Source organism: Heteronotia binoei, chromosome 21 (assembly GCF_032191835.1).
Source record: "Heteronotia binoei isolate CCM8104 ecotype False Entrance Well chromosome 21, APGP_CSIRO_Hbin_v1, whole genome shotgun sequence".
In the NCBI taxonomy this organism is placed as follows: domain Eukaryota; kingdom Metazoa; phylum Chordata; class Lepidosauria; order Squamata; family Gekkonidae; genus Heteronotia; species Heteronotia binoei.
Window position 1 is genome coordinate 98,718,954 of NC_083243.1, and position 21,703 is coordinate 98,740,656.

Here is a 21,703-nt window from a genome sequence, read left to right on the forward strand (position 1 = left end):
AGAGAAAGTATTGGGCGGGGGGGGGGGGAGGTCAATTGGGCAGACCACCCAAATGTCCTCTTTTTGTAGATAGCGAGTACCCCTGGCTGGTCCCTGAGATTACCTTGTAACATAGCATGATGGCTATATTCCTCTTGTGTTGCCTTGCTAAGAAAATCTACAGAATGGTTTTTAAAAAAGACAGCTTGGAAATAATACTTTATAATCCTATGAATACTGAAGGCAATGGGATGAAACTAGCGTCATTACCACAGTCTGCAGCCTCTTTGATAGTCAGTACATTATAACTTCGAAGAGCAAAATGTGCTGTGATTAGGCCATAGTTTATCTTCAGTTACTAAAATATCTGTATTTGTAGCTACATTTGTTCTCTATGTGGCTGAGAAATAACCACTTTCCATTTGGTCTTATTAAAAACTTGTAACTCAAAATAGTTCTGATCATACCTACACAAGCAGAACCATCGCCAAATAAAAGATGCCAGCCTGACTTATTTTGTATTTCTTACTCCACAAGACTGAATAAGGCAACAACTGTTTTTATTTCATGGTATACCATGTCATGGTATACCATGTCATGTTAGCCGCCCTGAGCCTGCTCCGGCGGGAAAGGCGGGATATAAATAAAAGTTTATTATTATTATTATTATTATTTAACAAGCAGGGCAGAAGGAGCTCATTCTATAAAGTTATTGGAATCAAGGCGGCTTTTTCTTTGAAGAATCTCTGGATCTTTTGACAAGCTGTACAGTGCTAACCAGTGTTAGAGAGCCGCTGCCACTCACAGACAGCTTTTAGCATTACAGGCAAAGCAAAAGATACCTTTGTAGAGAGTCACCAGGTGGTTCATTTCCAAACAGCAGCTTCTTGGCCACATCTGGCATGACTCTTGAATAAAACTTTGTTGGTCTTAAAGGTGCCATTGAACTCTAACTTTGTTCTAGGTGGTTATGGGTCTGCAAGTTTTTTTGAATACCCCACTCTTTCTTCCCACTAGTCTTTATGGTCAGTGGGGCATGTGAAAAACAGTTTTTGCAATGATTCACCTGACTCACCTGCTCCCCTTCCAACAAGCAAAGCACCAATCAAATCAGGGTAACCTGGCTAAGTTTCTCAGTTAGAACAAAGAACAAGAGCTACTAGGGGAACATTTTTTAAGATTATATATTTTTGGCCTTGTAGTTAAAAATGGAAAAAAAGAATCTAGCAGGTTTAGATTCCCTCATTAAGGAAAAAGCCCTGTGAAATGTACTAAAGATAAATTGGGCTGGATCCAAAGAACTGTGAAATGAGTCTGTTATACAGAACAGTTCTTCCCCATCTATCTCTGTGTCAGCTGAAAAGCTGTTTCTGGGGGTTATAGGACCTGTGGGGCTTACACAAGGAGTAGCAGAAATTGTAGGCCTCTCCCTACTGGGGAACGAGTATCTTTTGTTCACAAATTATGTCCTGCTTTGGATCCAGCCCATTATTTAGAAGGATCAGTTCAAGGGGAAAAAAACTGAGTTCCTGTAATCCACTTTCTTAGACAGGATTTTGGGGAGTATTTTTGTATTGTGTGTGTGTATGTATGTACACACACACAACTGGAAGTCATGGCGACCTCTGGTGACTGACCTCTACTGGAGGTCTGGAAGATAATTAGAGAGGTGGTTGAATAAAGCCTGCCCCTGTCTTCCCAACTGCTGGCTTCTGAAATCTGACGAGATCGGGCTTGCCTGGGCTATCCAGGTCATGGCCTCAGATAGGGTTTTGATTTAATCTGTCAAGTATGGTTTGAAATTAAAAGGTCTTTGAAAGATTACCTACAATACAATCAACAAACAAATCCTCAAATGTGAGCATACATTCTCCCAGTACGCCTGCAGCAGGATCTCTACTAATAACCCCCCACACCCAGAGCAGGACAGCTAATGGAGGTGAAAATGCAGAGCAAAGTGCAGAGGGAGCCCCCTTCCCTCCCTCCCCTGCCATTGCTTCTTCCACATTCAGCCTCGTTTACCATATGTTGGGGAAACAAAAGCCAGGAAGCTATTTACTCTCCCTCTCATTTACATGGTTGTTATTACTCATTCAAGCTGTATCACTCATATGATAGTGTTTATTTCATCCGTCACATGGAGAGAGAAATTGGATTAGCAGTTTAAATGATAAAGAAAGGCAGAATGAATTTCTAGGCCATCAGAGGCCAACTTGGGAGTTATTATAAAGCTCTTACTATTCAGAAGCCTGGATTAAGAATGAACCTGGCTGTTCTCAGGTGGTAGTACACAAATAAATACCCATTAAGGGTACTCTCTTTGTTGGGCAATAAAATAGTAAAGTATAGAGACATCATAAAACTTTGTACATGGGTGACATTTATATTTTAGAGGTGTTCTGCCCATGTCAGTTGTATGTTTCAATTGTTTTTGGAAACAGTAACACAGAGGACTGAGTTCTGCTCTTACAGAGTGTGTTCCCTGCTCTCTGCACTACGAAACAGTTATAATGAAGAACGAGAGCTCCAGCCCACAACTCTAAAAGATGTATTAACACAGAGGCATCAAATGTCCAGGAGCAGGCCATAATTGGCCTGCCCAGGGCTTTAATCAGGCCTGCATGGCTCTTTTCTCCCCACTCCAGTCCTTACCCTTTGTAACTCTGAGGCTGCCCAAATGTCCAGCTCCTTCTGCTTATCTTTGCAGGCTGAAGCAAGAAGCAATTCTGGGCTTGCAAAGCTTCAAAGAAAATGCAGAATGGACTTTCCATTAAGGCCCCTGTGCCCAGATAGACTACTAGTCTATTTGGCCACTTAGAAGCTGTTCCTTGCTGTGTGTGACCTTGCAAATAAAGGATTGATGCTTTGAATCAGCATCTCTCTGCTGAATAGACCTGAGAACTGGTACTCAGTGAGTACTCTAACCTGGGACCCCACAGCCAAAGGAGGATATTACACTGAAGAGCCCTTGCCAATCTGAGTAGACCTGAGGGCAGAGGAAGAAGCTTGCAATGCCCAGCCATTTCAGGTTTTCCTAAACCCAGAGCATTTTATATTTTTGGTTTATATTTTTAGTTTCTTCTGTGATCCTTGTGCTTTTCCTTGATGTTTTGTTTAAAATGGAAAGGTGGGGGAATAGTGGGATTTGGCAATGCAATTTTAAAAATAAACAGAGACAAATGGCTATAATTCAGGTTTTTCAGTGCTGCTATTAGACACAAAGAAAAATATATTCTACTGTAATGGACTTTTATATATCTGTTCAGTACTACAGTGGTTCTTATCTATATTATATATTAAGATTGTAATATTTATTTATTTATTTAATTTATGGGATTTGTATCCTACCCATCCCACCAAGGCAGGCTCAGGGTGGGTAACGACAGAAACCTAAAATTCTAAAATCAACAAATAAAAGTACAATTTAACAATTAGTTGACACAAGTATATTCCATGTACTTCATAAAGGCCCAAGGAGCTGTTGCTAATAATATCTAGCACTGCATACTAATGGAAATTGAATTTCTAACCCACCAGTTCCTCTTGACTTGGGCTAGGGGTGCCAACTCTGAGTTGGGACATTCCAGGAAATTTGGAGGTGGAATCTGGAAGGGCAGGGTTTGGGGAGGGACCCCAGTGAGATATAATGTCAACAGTCCAACCTCCAAATCAGCCATTGTCTTCAGGGAAACTGATCTCTGAAGTCTGGAGACCAGCTGTAATTCTGGGTGATCCCTAGGTCCCACCTGAAGCTGGCAATCCTAACTGTATCCTTCTGATACAGAGGGTTCAAGTGAAGACTGGAGGAAATAGATGAGCTAAGCAACTTTCCTCTGGGCCTTTCCACCAAGTTCCAAATAAAAACAGTATTAAATAAATGTCATAATTCCTAGTTCTTTATATGACATCAAAGATAGAGAGGATTTTTTTTTTTTAAAAGCATACACTTGACTAATCTGTTCAATGATTTAAACTATTAATCTATCACACTTTTATCCTGCCCTTTTCAAAGGAGTTCAAGGGAGTATACATGGTTCTCTTCTCCATTTTATCTCTATAACAATCCTGTGAGGAAAAGCAGCCTGAGAAAGAATAACTGGCCTACAGACACTTAGTGAGCCTTATCACAGAATAAGGATTTCAATCCAAGTCCCCCCCAGTCCTAAACCAGCACTAAAACCATTCTATACCACTTTCAAATAATCCTTCCTCCTTTGTGTGTGTGTGAGCGCACACATATGTGAACAAAGTTTGAGTCTATTGGCACCTTTAAGAGGCAGGCTGCACAGCCTTGTCTCCAGGAGCTGTTTTGCCCTTTCGAAAGGAGGAGGAGCGGGCAGGGCATTATGGGAGGTGAGGGCGGAGCAGGCACGCCTTAATAGCTGTCTCCGCTTCTGCCTCCCAGTCTTCGCCTTGTGCTTGGACAAGCTTCTCCTGTTCCGCCTGGCATGGGGCCTTTTGACGTGTTGGTTTTCGTGCTGCAGTGAGCCGCAGCAGTGACCCCTTGGCTGAGCTTCAGAGGCCTGTAGCTCAGTGGTGGCAGTTTCCTGGTGGCCGCAGCCGCTTTTGGACGTCGAGGGGTGGAGAGCACCAGGTTTTTGGCTGCTGGCTGGGTTTTTTTAGCTCAGCCAGCTTTTTTTCTCTGCCTTTTCCTGGAGATTTTTCCCCCTCTGTAGCTGGGATTATTGGATCTAGCTTTGGGGCACTCTTCAGTCCCCCCCCCCGTCCTGTTTGTTGGGGTGGTCTGCATCCCCCTGTCCTGATTGTTGGTGTGGTCTGCTCTGTTGCTGGGTGGGCCGTTTAGGGGGTCTATCTTTGGGGCCCTCTTCATTCCCCCCGTCCTATTGTTGGGGTGCTCTGCACTGTTGCTGAGTGGGGCGGTGGCCATTTCCCCTGCTTATTACTCCCCTGTTGCTGGGCGAGGTGGCGGCCATTTTCACTGCTTATTACTTCCCTGTTGCTGGCAGGGCAGTGGCCATTTTCTCTGCTTATTACTTCCCTGTTGCTGGGCAGGGCAGCGGCCATTTTCTCTGCTTATTACTCCCCTGTTGTTAGGCAGGGCGGCAGCCCTTTTTTATTAGACTCTGCTTAGAGCCACCCCCCCCCCCCCTGTTTTTTGCAGGCTAGATATTGGGCTCGCTAGCCATTCCTAAGGGGCAAGGAAAATCAAAGGGCAAGAGCCCTGCACCAAAATCCCAGCCTCGCCAGCCAGTTTCTTATAAGCGCCCGGTGCCTCAGCCTATGTCATCTGAGGATGAGGATGACTCCTTTGAGCAGTCTGTATTAGCTAGGTTGGCTGCTTTGGAGGGTTCTAGTGGCAAGCCCCATATCACAGAGGTTGGGAATAAGAAGGTCGTTTCATCCAAAGCTGTCAAGGCTGCTGATAGGAAACGGTTGCAAGAAGAGATTCTTAACCGCTTATCTTCTCTTGAGAGCAGATCCGGCCCTGTTGAGACGGATGGAGTGTCACCTCTCCTGGTGGAAGTTCCTGATGTGGACGCCCGGAAGATGTGCAGTTTGGTAGGGGCGAGTCTGTACAATGCACTAATGTAGTTTGGCCCTGGAGGCCTTGGGGGCAGTCAGATACATTGGGGCCTGTGGCCAATAGCCAGTCTGCAGTGTTTGCTAATCCTTAGCCTTGGGCTTGGGGTTTTAATTCGGCTAACCCTCTAGCATCTTGGGGTGGCCTGGCTGGCCAGTTTCCTGGACTATCCTCGGCCCATTGCAGTGGCTGGGGTTTCTCTTATCCCTGGGGCCCATCTTACTCTTCGGTGCCTGCTAAGGTCTTACCTTTTGGTGTTCTGGCTCTTCCCTTAGGGGATCACTTGTTGCCAGCCACCAAGAATAAAATATTAAAGGGTGAATTTGTGGACCTTTTTTCTCTGCTCTATAGGGAGCTTGAGAAAAAGGATAAGGGGGACCTTGATGATAGGGAAAAGGAGAAAATCAAACGACGTAAAATTGATAGGACCTGGGCAAATTGGGTGCCCAGTTTCATTATTTACGCCGGAATAATTTTCATGTCTCATCCATGGAGGGCCACTTCCCTTTTCCAGTATTTTGATATCATATACAAGAACTACACCAGCTTTAGTGGCCCTGCCTGGCTTCAGTATGATGAGGAATTCAGGATGAGGGCCGCCTTGAAACCGTCCCTTCAATGGGATCAAATTCGGCCACAGTTGTGGCTGCAGGTTATGTTTCCAGTGAGACCTAATCTCAGAGATAGGTCAGACAACGGCCATGTTGTGCAGCGCACAGCCACTGCTTCTGTTTCCCGCGGTAAAGCAGGGCAGGCGGTTCAACCCCGCTTGCTCTGCTGGGAGTTTGGGTCGCAAGGGGTGTGTGGAAGGAAAAACTGCCCATTTAAGCACGAGTGCCCTCTGTGCGGAGGGTCTCACTCCTTTACGAATTGTTCCTGGGGTAAACCCAGGAGGGGGCTGTGCAGGCAGGGCTCTGGTGGGACAAATAAGTCTTTTGGAAAAGGGCCCCAGCCCAATAAGGGTGACAGTGCTTGAGGCCTGGCTCTGTAATTATCCTAAGGTTGAGGATAGAGTTTACTTGTTCAACGGTTTTAAGTTCGGTTTCAGAATTCCTTGTCAGGGACCCAGAAGGCCGTTTATGGCCAATAACCTGAAGTCAGTTGCAGGTATGGAGCATATAGTTCGACAAAAAATAGGGAAAGAATTGGCTGAGGGCAGGGTGATTGGTCCATTTCCTGCACCTCCTGTGAGTTCTCTGCGGGTCTCTCCTTTGGGCATTGTGCCTAAAAAGACCCCAGGGGTGTTTAGATTGATCCACCATTTATCTTACCCTTGTGGGGAATCGGTGAACAATGCCAAACCCGAGGTATTGTGTATTGTGCGGTACACATCTTTTGATGCAGTGGTTCACATCGTGAGGCACTGTGGGGTGGGTGCTGAGTTGGCAAAATGTGATATAAAGTCTGCCTTTTGCCTTCTCCCTGTTCATCCTTTGGATTTTGAATTGCTGGGTTTCCAATTTGATGGGCAGTTTTACATGAATAGGGCCTTGCCCATGGGGTGCTCTGTTTCTTGTGCTGAGTTCGAATGCTTTAGCTCTTTTTTAGAATGGGGTGTGTGCTATAGGGTGTGTGCTATGGGCCTTGCCCATGGGGTGCTCTGTTTCTTGTGCTGAGTTCGAGCGCTTTAGCTCTTTTTTAGAATGGGGTGTGTGCTACAGTCCTATACCTTGATGACTTTTACCTTGATGACTTTTTGTTTGCTGGCCCCTTGGGCTCCGGTCAGTGTGTTTGCTTGCTGGTGGTCTTTACAGTGCAGTCTGAGGAGTTGGGCGTCCCCCTAGCCCATGAGAAGGCAGAGGGCCCTACCCAGCGATTGACATTCTCAGGTGTTGAACTAGATTCCTTGCAGCAAACCTCTCACCTCCCAGGGAGAAAAAAAATTGAGGCTCCAGAGGCTGGTTGCCCAGTTTTTGTTGCGGCGGAAGGCAACCTTGAAGGAGTTGCAGCAACTGGTGGGACGCCTAAACTTTGCTTGTAAGGTGGTCGCTCCTGGTCATCCTTTCTCGAGGAGGTTGTGTGATGCAATGACTGGTCTACACCAGCCACATCACAGAATTCGGATTTCTGGATGCATACGGGAGGACCTCTTCTTGTGGCAGAAGTTTTTGACCTCATTTAATGGTGTTTCCTTTTGGAGGGAGGATTTGAGGTTGGAAGTCAAGCTTCAAATTACATCCAATGCTTTAGGGTCCTTGGGATTTGGCGCCTATTTTCGTGGGCACTGGCTTATGGAATGGGTAGATGCTGGATGGACCAGGGACTTGATCTTCTTAGAGTTCTTCCTGATCTTAGTGGCCGTTTGGTTGTGGGGAAATGAGTTGGCGGACTACACAGTCCACTTTTGGTGTGACAATTTAGCTGTGGTGCATGTCATCAATTCCCTCACTTCTAAATCACCCTGGGCTATGAGGTTAGTTCGAGCTTTCACACTGCAATGCCTGCGGCAGAATATTTTATTTTTTTGCCAGGCATGTGTCTGGGGTGGATAATGGGGTGGCTGATGCTCTCTCTCACAAACAGATGCAGAGGTTTCATCAGCTCGCCCCAGACGCAGATCTTCTTCTTACAAGGATTCCCCTGGAGATTTGGACGATTGGCGGGTTGAGTCCAGCAGAGCTATAAGTATCGCTATTGCTCCTAGCACTAGAAAATCATACACAAGGGCAGTGAGCCAGTTTGAGAAGTTTAGGAGCACCATAGGTTACAGCATGGGATGCCTCTTCCAATGGAGCATTTACTCCACTATTGCGTATCATTACAGTGCAGGGGCCTGGCAGTTTGATCCATTCGGGGCCGGTTGTCTGCTTTGGCTTTTGCCAGTAAAGCCATGGGGTTACAGGAACTAACTAGTGATTTCTGCATTTGGAAGATGCTCGAAGGGTGGGCCAGAGAGGCTAGGGTTAGGTCGAATGCAAGGCTGCTGATTTCACCCGTAATTCTTAGGGGTTTACGGTCAGTCTGGGGCCAGGTGTGTCGGTCAGAATATAAAACACTTCTCTTTCATGCTGCCTCCCTGGTGGCATTTTGGGGGGTTCTCTGGGTGAGCGAGCTGGTAGCTCAGTCCAGAGGGGATGTTTCTGGAAGGGCCTTATTGGCCCAAGACATTCGCATTGCTGATGGAGTGGCATATATCACAGTGCGTCGTTCTAAGACTGACCAGTTGCAGCGGGGGAACACTATTAGTTTGGGCACCTGTTCCAAGGGGGAACTGTGTCCTGTAGCGGCTTTAACACACTATCTGGCTGCCCGTGGTTCTGGGGCTGGTCTGTTGTTCCAGCATGGGGACAGTAGTCCCCTGATGAAGCATCAGTTTTGGTCTCTGACTGTCAAAGCTCTCACCAGGATTGGCCTGGCAGCGGTTAAGTTTGGCACTCATTCTTTCCACATAGGGGCGGCTTCTACAGTGGCGACTCTGGGGTACTCCCCACCGTCCATTCAGAAGCTTGGTAGGTGGAGTTCCTCGGCCTATAAAGGCTATGTCCGCCCTCTGGTGCTGCAGTAAGGTTATTGAGGGTGTGATTATTCACTGTTTTCTTCTTTTCTCTGGTGCTGTTGTCCGTGGGGAGAGATGACGCATCCTCATATGCGGGCACAGCTTTGTGTTCTGGGCTGCCCATAGGGCCAGGAGGACTTCCACCAGGTCACAGCTGGGGCTCAGCAAGTGGGCTACCATACAGTGCTGATGGAGCGGTATATATCACAGTGCATCATTCTAAGACTGACCAGTTGCAGTGGGGAACACTATTAGTTTGGGCGCCTGTTCCAAGGGGGAACTGTGTCCTGTAGCAGCTTTAACGCGCTATCTAGCTGCCTGCGGTTCTGGGGCTGATCTGTTGTTCCGGCATGGGGACAGTAGTCCCCTAACAAAGCATCAGTTTTCGTCTCCGGCTTTGCCTGGCGGGGGTTAAGTTTGCCACTCATTCTTTCCGCATAGGGGTGGCTTCTATGGCGGCGGCTTTGGGGTACTCCCCACCGTCCATTCAGAAGCTTGGTAGGTGGCGTTCCTCGGCCTATAAAGGCTATGTCCGCCCTCTGGCGCTGCAATAACTGGCATCAGGTTATTGAGGGTGTGGTTATTAAGAACATAAGAGAAGCCATGTTAGATCAGGCCAATGGCCCATCCAGTCCAAACATTCTGTGTCACACAGCGGCCAAATATATATATATATATATATATATATATATATATATATATATATATATATATATATACACACACACACACACACACACACACACACACTGTGGCTAATAGCCACTGATGGACCTCTGCTCCATATTTTTATCTAACCCCTTCTTGAAGGTGGCTATGCTTGTGGACGCCACCACCTCCTGTGGCAGTGAATTCCACATGTTAATCACCCTTTGGGTGAAGAAGTACTTCCTTTTATCCGTTTTAACCTGTCTGCTCAGCAATTTCATCGAATGCCCACGAGTTCTTGTATTGTGAGAAAGGGAGAAAAGTACTTCTTTCTATACTTTCTCCATCCCATGCATTATCTTGTAAACTTCTATCATGTCACCCCTCAGTCGACGTTTCTCCAAGCTAAAGAGCCCTAAGCGTTTCAACCTTTCTTCATAGGGAAGGTGTTCCAGCCCTTTAATCATTTTAGTTGCCCTTTTCTGAACTTTCTCCAATGCTATAATATCCTTTTTGAGGTGCGGCGACCAGAACTGCACACAGTACTCCAAATGAGACCGCACCATCGATTTATACAGAGGCATTATGATACTGGCTGATTTGTTTTCAATTCCCTTCCTAATAATTCCCAGCATGGCGTTGGCCTATTCACTGTTTTCTTCTTTTCTCAGGTGCTGTTGTCTGTGGGGAGAGATGACGCGTCCTCATATGCGGGCACAGCTTCGTGTTCTGGGCTGCCCATAGGGCCAGGAGAACTTCGGCCAGGTCACAGCTGGGGCTTAGCAAGTGGGCTACCAAAGAGTGGCGTGGATGGCGGGGTCTCCATTGGTCGGGCCTATTGCCCTTGCTTTTTGAAAACGTTCATGTTTTGCAAACCACATGTTGTGGTGATACATTTGGGAGGAAACGATCTAGGCTTGCTGCAGGTCAAGGATGACTTTCGAGTCATTAGGAGTTGTTGGCCTCAGGTTTTGATTGTTTGGTCGGCCATCATCCTGCATCAGGTATGGTGTGGGGCATGGGATCCACAGGCGATTGAGAGAGCTCGCCAGAAAGCCAATTAAAAAATGTAAAAAGCCCTTGAGGAGGGGTTGGGCCACTTTCTCCCTCATCCTGGGATCTATGCTGATTGCACGGATTTATACAGGATTGATGGCATCCATCTTTCCGATAAGGGAAACTACGCATTTTGAACGACTTAAAACTTGGGCTTCGGGAAGTGCTATGCGTTTAGTGGGCACAGCTGCCTAAGCAGAGGCTTTGCCTCATGGTGGCTGGGTTTTTTGCCTATCTTCCGTTATGCAGCTCAGTGAGCACCAATAGCACCCCAGTTTTGGGACACGGGGTCTAGCTAAAGCATTCCTGGCCTGTGCAGACTAGTTGAGTGATGAAGCGGACTGCCTCAGGTTTGCATGGATTGATCCGCCCTTCAGCCATGTGGATGGGGGCTGGAACTCCAGGGCATAACCTTTGCTAGGCCAGCTGGGTACGAGCCATGCATTTTGGCCATACCTAGGGGCAGGGTGGCTTGCCTGTCATATGGCAGCGGAGGAGTATTTCGTCCCCTGGCCCTGCCGTGCTGCCTGTTATGTTTATAGCCCTTTAATAATAAAGGAAGTGGCCCTTAGTTGCCCAAACCCTTGTGTCCATCTCTTCCTTCTGTCTGTGGGGGCAATAACTGGCCTACAGTCACTTAGTGAGCCTTATCACAGAATAAGGATTTCAATCCAAGTCCCCCCAGTCCTAAACCAGCACTGAAACCATTCTGTACCAACTTTCAAATAATCCTTCCTCCTTTGTGTGTGTGCGCACACACACGCATGTGAACAAAGTTTGAGTCTATTAGCACCTTTAAGACCAACAAAGTTTCATTCAAGGTATACAAAGTGCACATGCACACAAAAGCTTATACCTTGAATAAAACTTTGTTGGTCTTAAACATGCCAATAGACACAAAATTTGTTCTACTACTTTAGACCATCTGAATATGTGTGTATGTTTAAGAGAGATTGACAGACTGAGATATATATCTAATTTATAAACCACACAATACAATCTTCAATGATGTGTTGAAAGGGAAGAGATGGCCCCTAATGTAGAGCATATTTTTAATGAGGTTAGTTGAGGAAGGATGTGCCATCAAGTTTTACCAGCTCCTGGTGACCCCAAACACGGCATTTTAGGCAGGAGGAAAGCAGAAGTCATTTGCCATTGCCTTCCTCCACATAGCAACAGGGCCAGCCCTGGACTGTCTGGCACCTTAGGTAAGGCTAACTTGTGGCATGCCCCTCTCCACATCGATAACATTGAGTCACTTGAGAGGCACCCAGTTTGGCACCCCAGAAGGCCAGCACACTATGCAATCACCTAATTTGCCTGGTGGCAGGGCTGGCCCTGCATAGCAACCCTAGTTTTCCTTGAGATCTCCCATCGAAGTACTGACTGTTGGGAGCTCTGCTTAGCTTTCAAGCACTGATAAGTTCAGGCTAAGCTGGGCTTTAAGTATTCACAAAACCACCATTAAAACATTTTTTTGCTACGTAACTGGGTTTAGAAAAGGTGTACAAAATTGACAGCTCTTCCAAATGTTTAGTATATGCTGCTTTTACAGCAAGCAAACTTGCATTCTTACCAGCCATTGGCAAATGAGGACATATCGAGGCTGCTGATGCAATAATTCTGTATGCTCAGGGCTTGAATTCAGCAGGAGCTCACAGGAGCACAGCTCCTGAACCTCCAGTCAGGGTCTGCATGCAGTGGGGAGTTCTCTCCCTGCTGCACACAGATCCCGAGGCAGGTGCAATTGAGAGAGCAGAACAGAGCAGAGCAGCTCTGATAGCTGAGACAGCTGGAGAAGTTACTGAGAATTTCTGAGTTTTGAAAGACTTCATTCTGAGGTTTGTGGGATTGCTTAAAATTCTGAGTTGTGATAGCTGGGGAACTGCTGTTTATTTGGTTGAGTGGGCTAAAGGTGAAAGTGATTGAGAGTGATTGCTGCTGATTGCTTAGGAGTGGCTCTGCTCCGCCCTCTTTGCATTTTAAGCTGCGCCTTGCCAAAGGCATGAGCCTTTGGCGCGAGCCGAAGGGTGAGAGCTAAAGGGCTCTTGGCTTGTGGCTCTTCGCCTAGGGACTCTCTAAGGACCAGGAACCCAGATCCCTAATTTCCTTGTTCTCCCAATAAGGTAAGTTGACCCTCCAGAAGGGGAGCCATTTAAACAAACAGCATTTAAAGAGGACTGTCTTGGGTGTGTGCTCAATGCAAGGAGCTCCTGGTCCTCAGGGAACGAGTTCGTACTCTTGAGGCCGAGGTGACTGCCCTGGAGAAGCAGAGACGGTCAGTTAGGCACTTGGGGAAGACTCTTTTGGGCGTATTAGATGAGCCCCGCTCTGAATGTAGCAGCCCCGTTGCTGCCAGAGAGCGTGAGGGTCAAGAGGGAACAGGGCACAGTGCTGAGGATAAGGGGAATGCGCCCTCAGAAGGGACCTCTTCTTCGGTTGGTGAGCAGGAATCCTTTCGTGCCAAGGAACCATCCCTGGGCAGGGGGAGAGGGGGGGCTTGGTAGTTGGTGATTCGATCCTTAGGCAAGTAGACAGCTGGGTGGTGAAACCATGTACTGACCGTATGGTGACTTGTCTGCCTGGTGCGAAGGTAACGGACATTACGTGTGTAGTAGATAGGCTGATAGACAGTGCTGGGGAGGAGCCTGTGGTTGTGGTGCATGTTGGCACCAACGATGTGGGGAAATGCAGGAAAAATTTAGGCTGCTAGGAGGGAGACTTAAGGCCAGGACCTCCAAGATAGCCCTCTCAGAAGTGCTACCTGTTCCACGTGCAGGGCAGGAGAGAAGGGACAAATTAGAAGTCTCAATGTGTGGATGAGACGATGGTGTAAGGAGGAAGCGTTTAAGTTTGTTAGGCACTGGGATGCTTTCTGGAACAAGCGGGAGCTGTACAAAAGAGACGTTCTCCACTTGTCCCCGGATGGAACCAGGCTGCTGGTGCTTAAAATCAAAAAGGTGGCAGAGCAGCTTTTAAACTAAATCTTGGGGGAAAGCCGACAAGAGATTAAATGTTTCTGGTTCGGGAGGACTCCTCTCAAAGAGATGAGGGGTTGGCTGCTATTTTTCTACCAGGTAACAGCTCAGAGTTGTCCACTGTGATGGTGACAAACAGTATGGACTTTCTGCCAGAGTCTCGAGGCGGCAGGAGGAAGGTGGCGGGCCTAGCTTGCCTGGGAAATTATAGATGTTTGTATGCAAATGCTAGAAGTGTTCGAAGTAAAATTGGTGAATTGGAATGTTTAGTGTTGGGAGAAAACATAGACACTGAGGGAATTTCAGAAACTTGGTGGAATTAGGAGAATCAGTGGGACACGGTGATTCCTGGATATAAGTTATATCGGAAGGATAGGGAGGGAAGGGTTGGAGGTGGGGTGGCTCTGTATGTCAGAGAGGATATCTGGTTCAGTAAGACTGAGGTCAGAGAATTAGATTCACTTTTAGAAATGCTTTGGGTTGAAATAGAGGGCCCAAAAGGAAATTTAACTATGGGAGTTTGTTATCACCCACCAAATCAAAAGAGAGAGGACGATTATAATATGATGGAAGGCTTAAAGATAGCGGCTAAATGTAAAAACTGTGTCGTAATAGGTGATTTTAACTACCCACAGATTTTAACTACCCGCAATATGTGTTCTGGTCGAGAGAAAGAGATTGAGTTTCTTGATGCTCTCAATGACTGTGCTATGGAGCAGATGGTCTCAGAACCTACCAGGGGTGGGTTGAGCCTGGATTTGGTCCTAAGTAATGCCCAAGACTTGGTGAGAGATGTAAAAGTGATTGCGCCACTTGGGAGCAGTGACCATAATGTTATTGATTTCACCATTTGTATAAATAGGGAGTTGCCGAAAAAGACCGCCACAACCACGTTTAACTTTAAAAGGGGTAAATTCACTGAGATGAGGAGGCATGTGAGGAGGAAACTGAAAGTAAAGGTAAATACGGTCAAAATTCTTGGGGAAACTTGGATACTATTTCAAACTATAATCCTAGAAGCTCAGGTAAAATACATACCACAAGTTAGGAAAGGCACAAACAGGCATAAGAAAAGGCCTGCATGGTTAACAAACAAAGTAATGGAAGCTGTAAAAGGTTAGAAGGACTCCTTTAAGCAGTGGAAAACCAGTCCAAGTGAGATTAATAAAAGGGAATACAGGCTATGGCAAATCAAATGCAAGACTGTGATCAGGCAGGCAAAAAGGGACTATGAGGAGCATATTGCAAAAAACATAAAGACCGACAATAAAAATTTCTTCAAATATATTAGAAGCAGGAAACCAGCAGGGAGTCAGTGGGGCACTTGGATGACCATGGGGTAAAAGGATTACTGAAGGAGGATAGGGAAATGGCTGAGAAGCTAAATGAATTTTTTGCCTCCGTCTTCACTGTGGAAGATGAGAACTTTTTGCCCAGCCCAGAACCACTAATTTTGGAAGGGGTGTTGAAAGACCTGAGTCAGATTGAGGTGACAAAAGAGGAGGTCCTACAACTGTTAGACGAATTTAAAACTAATAAGTCACTGGGTCTGAATGGCATACATCTGAGAGTTCTGAAAGAACTCAAAGTTGAACTTGTGAATCTTCTAACTAAAATCTGTAATCTTTAATTGAAATCTGCCTCTGTTCCTGAGGACTGGAAGGTAGCAAATGTCACCCCCATCTTTAAAAAGGGTTCCAGAGGAGATCCGGGAAATTACAGGCCAGTCAGTCTGACTTCAATACCGGGAAAGTTGGTAGAAACCATTATCAAGGACAGAATGAGTAGGCACATTGATGAACACGAGTTATTGAGGAAAACTCAGCATGGGTTCTGTAAGGGAAGATCTTGCCTCACTAACCTGTTACATTTCTTTGAGGGGGTGAACAAACATATGGACAAAGCATACCCGATAGATGTTGTTTACCTTGACTTCCAGAAAGCTTTTGATAAAGTTCCTCATCAAAGGCTCCTTAGAAAGCTCGATAGTCATGGCGTAAAAGGACAGGTCCTCTTGTGGATCAAAAACTGGCTGAGTAATAGGAAGCAGAGAGTGAGTATAAATGGGCAGTCTTCGCAGTGGAGGACAGTAAGCAGTGGGGTGCCGCAGGGCTCGGTACTGGGTCCCATGCTCTTTAACTTGTTCATAAATGATTTAGAGTTGGGACTGAGCAGTGAAGTTGCCAAGTTTGCAGATGACACTAAATTGTTCAGGGTGGTGAGAACCAGAGAGGATTTTGAGGAACTCCAAAGGGATCTGTTGAGGCTGGGTGAATGGGCGTCAACGTGGCAGATGAGGTTCAATGTGGCCAAGTGCACAGTAATGCACATTGGGGCCAAGAATCCCAGCTACAAATACAAGTTGATGGGGTGTGAACTGGCAGAGACTGACGAAGAGAGAGATCTTGGGGTCGTGGTAGATAACTCACTGAAAATGTCAAGACAGTGTGCGTTTGCAATAAAAAAGGCCAACGCCATGCTGGGAATTATTAGGAAGGGAATTGAAAACAAATCAGCCAGTATCATAATGCCCCTGTATAAATCGATGGTGCTGTATCATTTGGAGTACTGTGTGCAGTTCTGGTCACCGCACCTCAAAAAGGATATTATAGCATTGGAGAAAGTCCAGAAAAGGGGCAACTAGAATGATTAAAAGGCTGGAACACTTTCCCTATGTAGAAAGATTGAAATGCTTGGGGCTCTTTAGCTTGAAGAAACGTCGACTGCGGGGTGACATGATAGTGGTTTACAAGATAATGCATGGGATGGAGAAAGTAGAGAAAGAAGTATTTTTCTCCCTTTCTCACAATACAAGAACTTGTGGGCGTTCGATGAAATTGCTGAGCAGACAGGTTAAAACGGATAAAAGGAAGTACTTCTTCACCCGAAGGGTGATTAACATGTGGAATTCACTGCCAGAGGAGGTGGTGGCGGCCACAAGCATTGCCACCTTAAAGAGGGGGTTAGATAAAAATATGGAGCATAGGTCCTTCAGTGGCTATTAGCCACGTGTGTATATGTGTTAGATCAGGCCAATGGGCCATCCAATCCAACCCTCTGTGTCACACAGTGGCCAAAAAAAAATTATATATATTTATATATATATTATATATATTTTGGCCACTGTGTGACACAGAGTGTTGGACTGGATGGGCCATTGGCCTGATCTAACATGGCTTCTCTTATGGTCTTATGTTCTTATGAGATATGCTACTGAGCTCCCGCACCTTTTTCCCTACAAAATGACCCCTGTGTATGCTACATTATGTGTTTTAGAAATTAAAGAGATTAAATATGCAGCAGCATCCATCCCACCAAGAGTTTTCTTCAGTTTTGTGCAGATTGTACATCTCTAATCTGTTGCTGAATTGTATCACGTTTTTAGGCTGCTCATCTGGGGGGGGGGTGAGGTGGGGGAAGAGGGACAGAAGTCAGAAATAAACTTCTCTGCAAGGAAAGCTTTGAGAGATAGGCCTTGTGCTTTTCAACCCAATGTGAAAGAATATCGAACAAACACAGCATAGCTGCATTTTCTTCAAAATAAAGGAGAAGCCCCCATGCACACAAACAACTATTTCTAGCAGTAGTGTACCATGATTTGAAAACAATGCAAATTATCTTCCAACTTCACTGAAAGCCGGGGATACTCTCTATCTCTAAAAATCACATCCAGCCTCCCCAAATCAATGGCCCCTTCAATGCCTTGAATGTAGAGCAAGGCTAGGGCAGGAGTTGAAGGATTATACTAAAAGAGAGATAACACTATCAGTTGAGCTACAGGAGGAGAAACACAGTGAATCTTTGCCATACACAAAGCATAGCACCATTAGCCATTCTAATTTTATGCTCTGCATACCAAGTATTTCTTTAAATTGTAAGAATAACAGATTGGTTCATGTATGTATTTATTGAAAGCAGTAGATTTTACAGATTGCAATAGCTAATTAAATATTTACTAAATAAGAATATTTACTATTTAATAATAGCGACTAAAGCAGAATGATAATTAAAAAGAATGGCTGCTTTGCTGATACATACCCTGCATTGTTAGATAACGTACTGCTGCTTGAGATGCCAGAAATGTCTGCCTGGTGATTTAATGGCAGGGAAGGGAAAAGATGCTCAAAATGTTTCTGTAAGGTTACAGTTGTTGTGGTTATTATTTTTAAAAGATTCTAAATTTAACACAAGCTGGAGGTTATCAAAACACGTTTAATAAATAAAATGAAATTTATTGTCATAGACATAGCTTGGGAAGTTATAGTCAATATTTATTCATTATCATACAAAATGTTCTAAGAATCCTATTACAATATTTAAGATAAAATGACCTTTTAGTAGTTTACTTTTCTGTGTAATTAGATGCAATTATCAAAATTAATTTCTATTAGTTTTCTTGCTCTCCTTGCTCAGTAAAGAGCAGTTATTCCAGAGGGTACCACTTGACTATACTCTTCAACTGGAATAAAATGTCTTGGAAAGAGACATTGGTTAGGGGGTTTCTTTCCTCTTCCTCTCTAGGCAATTCTACCCATTCTGGCTTCTGTTGATTCTTTGCCTCATGCATCATGTAAACATCATTCCTAGTATTTCACATATAACTATTATATTATTTTATTTTTTTTTTAAAAAAATATTTATGTTCCACTTTTCTCCCCAATGGGGACACCAGTGAGCTTCCACTGCAGAGTGGGAAATGAAACTGGACCTCCCAAAGCAGTCTAATCACTACGCTATACCCCCATTTTCTCTCTGTTGCTCAGCTTTTTAAAGGACTGGTAAGTTTCACAGAGCCGTTTGATCATCTGTATTATCTTCAGTTGGAGGTTGCCATTGTCCTGTCTTCTTTCCAGATGTCACCCCTTTGTTTTTTCAGATAACACTGGCATTATGTATGGAAAGCAGACAAGAGACTTTACATTCAGGGCCTGTAACTACTCCCCCTCCCCTTTCTTCTTCTTCTTCTTCTTCTTCTTCTTCTTCTTCTTCTTCTTCTTCTTCTTCTTCTTCTTCTTCTTTTTAAAAAACCCCCCCCAAAATTCTGGAGAACTTGAAAATTTGAAAACATCTGGTTTTTCTCTTAGACTGTGATATCACACACTAAATAATGCACTTCCCAACTGAATTTTACTGTATGAACCGGCAAAATCCAGCTGGAAAGTGCATTGAAAGTGCATTATTCAGGCCTGTAGTTACAACTGGAACCCAGGAGGGCAGGCCCATCCTTTCAAAAAAAACCTTCCAACTGTATGGCCCCTCCATTGGAGGGTCCCCAATATGTCCCCTTTGCTCACTGCCACTCTGAACAAGTAGTAGCATTGCTGCTGGTCTCTCTGCCATGAAAGGGGAACATAAGAAAGGGGTGGGGAGAGTGGAGCTGCTGTAACTGCAGGTGAAGGGGGGGGGGGTTAGCTTGTGGAACTAAAGGCATCTTACAATGCCAAGAGCCCAGGTCCACCAAACCAAATGCCCCCTAGCCCCCTCAACAAAAAATCCTGCTGTAGGCACCATCAAACATGAAATCCTGGCTATGGCCCTGGCATTATTTAGTGTGTGCAGGGGTGGAATTCTAGCAGGAGCTCCTTTGCATATTAGGCCACTGTCAAGTCTCTTATTTACTGCCTATGCCTGATGTATGTATCTGAGGGGATGTGTGGGTATAACTGAAAGCTAAGCTGCTGTTGTGTCTTCAGGGAGTGGGAAGCAGCCATAAGGTTATTCCTCTTAACTGAGAATGTTCTAATCTATTGCTTGGGCTTTGTAGCAATGGTGAATGTGGGACATGATTTGTAATCCATGGAGTTTGAATTGTTTGGATTGCTTGCACGTCCAAAATGAGGTGCGCTTTTAACTGCTTGTAGTGAACTATATAATTTCTGCCATTTTTAACCAAGTTAGTTTCAACATTGACCCAGTGTTGTGAACACCTAGTATGACCTTTTATTAAAAGCTTATCTGAAACTATGGAGAGCCTCTTTATTTGAAGGACTTAGGGACTTGACATAGTGTTGAAACTCTCCATTGAAGACTAACCGAATCAAAGGGAATTTCCCGTGCTATGGCAGAGAAGACCCCAGACGGAAAAGCTCCAGACATCCCAGAGACACCCAAACTGGTGGACAAAGGAGCAGGAGCTGTCCCGAAGCAACCGCCCTGGTACATCTTCAACCGGCATAGACCGGCAGGGTGGGGCTTCTCACTGTACACCCAGCGGCTATTCCCCACACCCTGTGTGTGGACTATTCACCAATCTACCAAAATTATTGAGGCAAGCCAAGCCAGATGCACGGCCATCCTGGAAGCCCGGAGAAGCAGGAGGGGGTGACGAGGAAGAAATCCGGAGCAACCCAGGAAAAGAGGGGGCAAGAGATGAGGGGAAAGAAATCCCCAGCCCCCAAAGAAAGGGGACTCTGGAGAAGAAAAAGAAGAAGAAGAAGAAGAAAAAGAAGAAGAAGAAGAAGAAAAAGAAGAAGAAGAAGAAGAAGAAGAAGAAGAAGAAGAAGAAGAAGAAGAAGAAGAAGAAGAAGAAGAAGAAGAAGAAGAGGATGGAGAAAGGGGCAACCCACTCCAAGCCATGAGGTTCGAGATGCTGGAACTGGCACACACCCTGTGACAAGAGATGCGAGCCAACCTTAACTTCATGGCACAATAGGTGAGGCAGCAGACAGCACGAGCCTTAGCTCAGCAAGCCCCACTGGTGAAAGATGGCGAGGGGACAACCCATTCCCCAACCCCAACCACAGCTGGCCAGAGTGGGTTCCCAGGAACTATCAGCTATGTTCAAGAAGTGGAATACTTTGTGATCCAAGCCAACAGTTACTTGTACTACTGGGGAAACACCTTTCCTGACAAGGCCTGTAGGGTGGACTACCTAGGCTCTAAACTGGAGCGAGCCACAAAGAGATGGTACGAGATAAGCCTGTACGAGACATGGGCAGCCAAACTCTACTCCATGGAAGATTTCCTGCAAGCCCTACTGGTGGTACAGTATGAAGACCCCCTGCAGGAAACAAGGGTGCTGGCAACCCTAAGAAACCTACAATAGGGAGCCAAGTCGGTGCAAGATTACACCACAGAATTTAGGACAAATGTGGCTAAAGTAAGAGGATGGAATGAAGATATGAAAATAGATTAATTCCAAAGAGGCCTCAATGCCAGCATCTTCAATCAGGCACTCAGTCAAGCCAACCCCAATACCCTCATGGGTTGGATTCAACTAGCTGGTGAAGTAGAAACTTGGATGCAGAGAGTGTTCTTCCAGAGCCAACAGCAGCAAGGGAGGGATGTGAGTCTTGGTCAGGGGCCAAAGTAGAAGGGGAAAAAACCTCCTTTTTGGTGAGGAAGGAGAGAGCCCCAGGAGGGAGAAGATGCTATTGGTATAACGAGGTGGGCTACCTAGCCACTGAATGCCCTGAAGCACCTTGAGGCCCGCCCTAGCTTCAAAGACCACCAGCTCTCCCAAATCCAAGAAGGACAATGCAAGCTGCAAGAAAACTACCCAAAGCAAGGCAGCCACCACCAATGAGAGAGAAGAAAATTGAGTGCCAAGCCAGGACTCGAGCGAGGAATCAGGAAAGGAAACCCTGGCGGGAAACAAGAGTGACCTGTCATAAGCAGCACAGAGCAGCAGGTTGGGGAGTTATCAGCGCCATTGCAGGTGAGAATAACTGGAACTTTGTTCTTTATCCCTTTGACTTTATTGAATCTAAAGCTAAAACGCTTCGCGCATATGAAGGCTTTGCTAGACTCTGGGTGCCCGAGAGACATAATGACCCCCACACTAGTGGAGATGCTAGGCCTCTCCTCCTCCCCCTTACATCAACGAATTTAGTTTGAACAAATGGATGGGACAGTAATGAAGGGGGAGACGTGCACCCAATAAACAGAACTTGTCCCCATGGGGATAGGACCCCATTGGGAGAAGGAAATCTTCATGATTGCCCCTTCATCCTCCTTTGACTTGGTGCTGGGGGTAGGCTGGTTAGCTAAGCATGCATCGCACAT